Source organism: Mus caroli, unplaced genomic scaffold, assembly GCF_978045245.1.
Source record: "Mus caroli unplaced genomic scaffold, Mus_caroli_1 scaffold_3, whole genome shotgun sequence".
Lineage (NCBI taxonomy): Eukaryota > Metazoa > Chordata > Mammalia > Rodentia > Muridae > Mus > Mus caroli.
In genome coordinates, this window is record NW_028227258.1 from 75,080,013 (window position 1) to 75,086,720 (window position 6,708).

Genomic DNA, 6,708 nt, shown 5'->3' on the forward strand with positions numbered 1-6,708 from the left:
TCAAAACAACCCTGAGATTCCACCTCACACCAGTCAGAATGGCTAAGATCAAAAATTCAGGTGACAGCAGATGCTGGCGAGGATGTGGAGAAAGAGGAACACTCCTCCATTGTTGGTGGGATTGCAAGCTTGTACAACCACTCTGGAAATCAGTTTGGCGGTTCCTCAGAAAATTGGACATAGTACTACCGGAGGATCCAGCAATACCTCTCCTGGGCATATATCCAGAAGATGTCCCAACCGGTAAAAAGGACACATGTTCCATTATGTTCATAGCAGCCCTATTTATAATAGCCAGAAGCTGGAAAGAACCCAGATGTCCCTCAACAGAGGAATGGATACAGAAATTATGGTACATTTACACAATGGAGTACTACTCAGCTATTAAAAAGAATGAATTTATGAAATTCCTAGCCAAATGGATGGACCTGGAGGGCATCATCTTGAGTGAAGTAACACAATCACAAAAGAACTCACACAATATGTATTCACTGATAAGTGGATATTAGCCCAAAACTTAGGATACCCAAGATATGAGATACAATTTGCTAAACGCATGAAACTCAAGAAGAATGAAGACCAAAGTGTGGACACTGTGCCCCTTCTTAGAATTGGGAACAAAACACCCAGGGAAGGAGTTACAGAGACAAAGTTCGTAGCTGTGATGAAAGGATGGATCATTTAGAGACTGCGGTATCCAGGGATCCATCCCATAAGCAGCTTCTAAACGCTGACACCATTGCATACACTAGCAAGATTTTGCTGAAAGGACCCAAATATAGCTGTCTCTTGTGAGACGATGCCGGGGCCTAGCAAACACAGGAGTGGATGTTCACAGTCAGCTATTGGATGTATCACAGGGCTCCCAATGGAGAAGCTAGAGAAAGTACCCAAGGAGCTAAAGGGATCTGCAACCCTATTGTTGGAACAACATGATGTACTAACCAGAACCCCGGAGCTCTTGTCTCTAGCTGCATATGTATCGAAAGATGGTCTAGTCGGCCATCAATGGAAAGAGAGGCCCATTGGACTTGCAAACTTTATATGCCCCAATATAGGGGAATGCCAGGGCCAAAAGAATGGGAATGGGTGGGTAGGGAAGTGGGGGGCGCTATGGGGGACTTTTGGGATAACATTGGAAATGTCATTGAGGAAAATATGTAATAAAAATATTAAAAATTAAAAAAATAAATAAATAAAACAGTAAAATAAAAAAAAATGCTACACCAGCTTTCTTCTAAGGTCCATTTGCTTGAAATGTCTTTTTCCATCCTTTTACCCTAAGATGTTATCCATCCTTGATGCTGATGTGTGTTTCTTGGATGTAGAAGGATGGATCCTATTTTTAAATCCAATCTGTTAGTCTTTGTGTTTTTATTGGGAAATTGAGACCATTGATGTTGAGAGATAACAATAAGCAGTATTTGTTGATTCCTGTTGTTTTGTTTTTATGGTGGTGGTAGTGGTAGTAGTGTGTGTTTGTGTGTGTGTGTATATGATCTCTCCTGATTTTCTGGTCTGGGATTATTTATTCCTTATATTTTCTTGAGTATGGTTAGCCTCTTTAGGTTAAAGTTTTTCCTTCTAGCACCTTCTGTTGGGCTGCATTTGTAGAGAGATTTCCATTAAATTTGGTTTTATCATGTAATTTTTTGTTTTCTCCATTTATGCTGAGTGAAAGTTTTGCTGGGTATAGTAGTCTGAGTTGCCATGTGTGGTCTGTTATGTAGAACATCTGTCCATGCCCTTCTGGATTTTAGAATCTCCATTGAGAAGTTATTTGTTATTCTAATAGGTCTGCCTTTAAATGATACTTGGTCTTTTTCCTTTGCAGCTTTTAATATTATTTCTTTTTCCAGAATATTTAGTGTTTTGATTATTATGTGCCAAGGGGAATTTCTTTTCAATCTATTTGGTGTTCTGTATGTTTCTTGTACCTTGAGAGGCATCTCCTTCTTTAGGTTAGGAAAATTTTCTTCTGTGATTTTTATTGAAAGTATTTTCTGTATTTTTGACCTGGATTTCTTCTCCTTCCTCTTGTCCTATTACCTTTAGATTTGGTCTTTTTCAAGTGTCCCAGATTTCCTGGATGTTTGGTCATGATATTTTTAGATTTAATATTTTCTTTGATGTGGTGTATCCATTTCTTCTATCTTGTCTTTAGTGCCTGAATTCTCTCTTATATTATGTTGGCAATCTTGCCTCTGAGATTCCTGTTCAAGTTCCCAAATTTTTCATTTCCAGATTTTCCTCAATTTGGGTTTTCTTTGACTTTATTTCTACTTTCAGGTCTTGAACACTTTTATTCATTTCCTTCCACTTCTTGTTTGTGTTTTCATGAATTTGTTCAAGGGATATGTGATGGTTTGTATATGCTTGGCCCAGGGAGTGGCACTATTAGATGTGGCCTTGGAGTGGGTGTGTCACTGTGGACTTGGGCTTTAAGACCCACTTCATAGCTGCATGGAAATCAGTATTCTCTTAGGGGCTAGCAGATGAAGATGTAGAACTCTCAGCTCTGCCTGCACCATGCCTGACTGGATGCTGCCATGCTCCTGCCTTGATGATAATGGACTGAACTTCTGAACCTGTAAGCCAGCCCCAATTAAATATTGTCTTTATAAGGATTGCCTTGGTCATGATATCTATTCACAGCAGTAAAACTCTAACTAAGACAGGATTTATTCATTTCTTCTATAAGATCTTTTATAAGATCTCTTCTTCCATAAGATTGGTTATAAGATCTCTTCTTCTATAAGATTCTAGGGAACTCTATCATCTCCATAAAGAGTATTTTAGAGGGTTGTTTTGTTTTTGTCTTTGTTTTTAAGCTTCAGCTATGTATAATTCTCAAGGCCTACTGTATAAATCTCAAAGGTTACTGAGCTCCAGTGTCCTGGCTGTTATTGACACACACCCCTCCCCCCAGCATCTAGAAATTTAGAAAAATTCTAATACTGGGTGTTGAGTGTCTTTGTTGGGTGGGTGTTTTGTTCCTTGGTGTCTGATGCCCTCTCTGGTTCATAAGAGGGTATGGTGGCTCTTTGTTTCCTGGTAGGAATTCTTCTGGGATGGTTGTAGGTTTGACCACTGGGGTTCTGGGTAAAATGTGTTTCTAAACATTGAGAGATGACACTGGACAATGAGGATGGGCTAGGAGGAGGGCCTCAAGGGAGTCCAGATACCAAGATCTGGTTAGTCCCCTGGGATGGGAGCAGAGTGTGTGGGGAGGGTTCAACAGTGATCTGCTACAGAGCTGGGGATGAGACTGGAGGTGCGGGGAGGGGGGAGGACTGTTGGATATGGAGGGGAGGAGGGGGAGTGAGGATCTGAAGCTTGCCTACTGTTTTGCTGGCTTTTTGCTTTTCTGGCAGGCTTGGCTGGCAGGTTCCCGAGGAAAGCCTGCTGGAGTTGGGGGCTGGGATAACAGGATGGCTGGGTAGGAAGATTGCAGGAGAAAATCAGCATAATCAGCTGGAGATGGGGACAGAGGAGGAGGGGCTGCAGCAGGTGCTCTGCTCCAGCCCTGCTGTCAAGACCGGGTGGATTTGAAGGAGAGAAAGAAGAGATGGAAATCTGCATTTAGCTCCCTGCTTCCCTGGCCAGCATGGCTGGCATTTTCCCAGGGAATCTAATTTCTATATTCTTGACTCTCCCGATTCATTTTTGTTTCTAATAAATGCGCAGAAAACTCAACATACAAAATATTTTTTAAAAAACCTAAATAACAGAAGAAAGCTCAGATTTTTACATTTCTCTTTTTGGACGAGGAATTTCCATGTCAGACTCCTGTGGTTTTTGTTTTCCAAATGTTTCTTCCAAGTAGAAGTTTTCCTATTTTGTCTGGTTTTAGAAACTGAAGGCTATAGAGAAAGCTTAAAAACCTGGACTATCAAAGGGAATGTCTCTTTAGCCCAGGATAGCAGCTACATGGAGCAAGTTATAAAAGTGGCACCCTGGACTGGGTTAGCCTCTCATCCTCTTTGTAATTCTACTACATCAAACAGCGCTTTCAAGACTATGTTTAGCATTCTCCCTGAGAAATAGACAACCAAACTCATTGACACCCCTGCAAGCCCCAAAAAAGAGCCACACTTTCTTTGCCTAAACTAGAACTCATTAAGACAGGCAGTACATTTTAAAAGTAGAATACTGGCACCATAGGACTGTGAAAAGTGTTTTCATTGTACTGCTTTGTTGTTTTTGTTGTTGTTGGCTGCTGTTTGATTGTTTGAGACAGGGTTTTCTCTCTATAGACCAGGCTGTCCTCAAACTCACAGAGATCCACCTGCCTCTGCCTCCCCGAGTGCTGGGATTAAAGTTGTGAGCCACCACTGCCTGGCTTGTTTGTATACAAGTCTTACTTGTTTGTAAGGAGAGGGAATAGAGAGACTGAGACGGCATAGTGTTCTGTGCACTCAGGCATTCTCCTGACTTTGGTGACATTCCCTCTCATACATCCATTCATCCAGTAAAAGTGTCACATGTACAGTCGAATGTACAGTACACACAGCACTGTGAAGAATCTGTGAGGATGTGCAGTGTTTTCAACCACATGCCCAAGACTACCTCCAACAATGCAGGCACTCCACAGAGTGGTGTTTGTGCCTTCCCTCCCTGCCCCCGCCCACCTCTGCCTCTCTCTGTCTCTTCTCTCTGTCTCCCCCACACACTCTACCTCTTCCTGTCAGAATCCTGTCCATATTCTCAAAGCCCAAATCAACCGCAAGTGCTCTGCTGAGACCCTCTCCTACCTCATAGTTATGCTTATTTACTTGTTTTTCCTTATGTCCGTGCCGTGTCCGCCACCCGGCTATTCTAGCCTGTATCCAACTACGTTCTGGGGTATGAACTACTTAAATGCAGACATGACGACTTTTCTTCTGATTCCATCCCTTAAGGACACTAGTAAAAAAAAAAAAATTCTAGCTGATCTTTCTAGAAAAGAAATATCCAAGTGACAGAAACAAAAAGATAATCAAATGATAGTGTTACGGTTTTGTATATGCTGGGCCCAGCGAAGGAGAGGCACTATTAGAAGGTGTGGCCCTGTTGGAATAGGTGTGTTACTGTGGATGTGGGCTTTAAAACCCTCATCCTAACTGTCTGGAAGCCAGTATTCTGCTAGCTGCCTTCAGATGAAAACATAGAATTCTCAGCTCCTCCTACACCATGCCCACCTAGACTTTGCCGTGTTCCTGCCTTGATAATGGACTGAACCTCTGAACCTGTAAGCCAGCCCTGATTAGATGTTGTCCTTATACAAGTTACCCTAGTTACAGTGTCTCTTCACAGCAATGGAAACCCTAACTAAAACAGATAGACTGATTTTTTTAAAAAAATGCAAAATAGCGGTGTTGACTTTATGATGACCGTGGCTTGTTCAGTTGCTGCTGCTGCTTGCTTGCTTAAGTACAAAGTTGCAGGCTTCTTAGGACATTTTCTTACATACTTGGCTCACACTTCTGTCCTAATCTCACTGCTACCACCTCTGCTTTAACCCTTTCATCCCCAGGACTACCCCCTTTACCTTTGTATCATATGTATCCTGTTATCTCCCTACCGCTTTCCTAAAAAGACTACTTTTCCCACGGGCCCCTTTCTAGTTTCCCGACACCTGCGCATGCCCATTCCTATATAAAACACATCTATCAAAAGTAGACACAAGAGGGAGATCTGGGTCATGGTGGAAAGTCATCCTCTACAGGGAGGGGTTTCTGTGTGGCCTTGTGTAGTCTGGCCTCAGTTTCCCACCTATTGAGCAAAGTTCTGCACTGCGGGTCTAGGAGGTCACTCCAACACTAAAGTTTCCTCATACCAACACAGCTCTTAGGAAAAACAATGCTTTTGGGCATTCTGATTGGCCTGCCGAGGCACTGGGCTGTGTGGGCAGCCTCTGCTGCAGGCTGACACCTGCACACATCCTCCTGGAGAGCTGACAGCAGCAGGGTTTCACTCACTGCACTGCCAGGCCAATGCTCGCCTCTACCCTGGGCTGTTGGTCAAGAAGGCTGGCTCCTCTATCTATATCCAAAATCAGGAGCCAGGACATATGCTAGCGATGTCCCTAGATCTGGGCATCCTATCTATAAAAGAGCTCTGGGCACACTTCTGAAAATGTGGGGTCAGCTCCTGTAGAAGAGAGAGGCGGAGCCAGTGATGATTGACGGGTTTGACACTGTATGGTTTTGGACCAAGACCAAGAAGTAACTATGTCAAGGAGTTACACCAGAGACATTTTGTAAGGATGGAGGGTCTCTGTCTGTAAACCATACATTCTTGAAACCAAGATCTGCACATGGGAGAGAACATGTGTGTTTGTCTTTCTGAGCTTGGGTTACTTCACTTGATATAATATTTTCCAGTTTCTTCCATTTTACTGCAAATTTCATAATGTCATTTGTCCTTATGACTACATACAATTCCATTATGTAAAGGTAACACATTTTTATTATCTATTCATCTGTTGATAAACACCTAGGATGCCTCTATTATCTTGCTGTAGTGAATTTAGTAGCAAGAATTTAGTAGCAAGTAAGCAAGAATCTATTTCTGTGATAGGATATAAAGTTCCTTAGGGATATGCCCACAGTGGTATAGCTCAGTCATATGGTAATTTTGTGTTTTAGTTACTTTTCTATTGTCGTGACACAGCATTGTGAGCAAGGCAACTTACAGAAGAAAGAGTTTGCTGGAGCTTACAGTTTC

General features: G+C 42.3%; 1 pseudogene; it reads left to right on the forward strand.

Moving 5' to 3' along the window:
• The first annotated feature begins 5,841 nt into the window (after positions 1–5,841).
• LOC147005608 (large ribosomal subunit protein mL55 pseudogene) lies at positions 5,842–6,210 on the forward strand (annotated as a pseudogene).
• Positions 6,211–6,708: the final 498 nt, after the last annotated feature.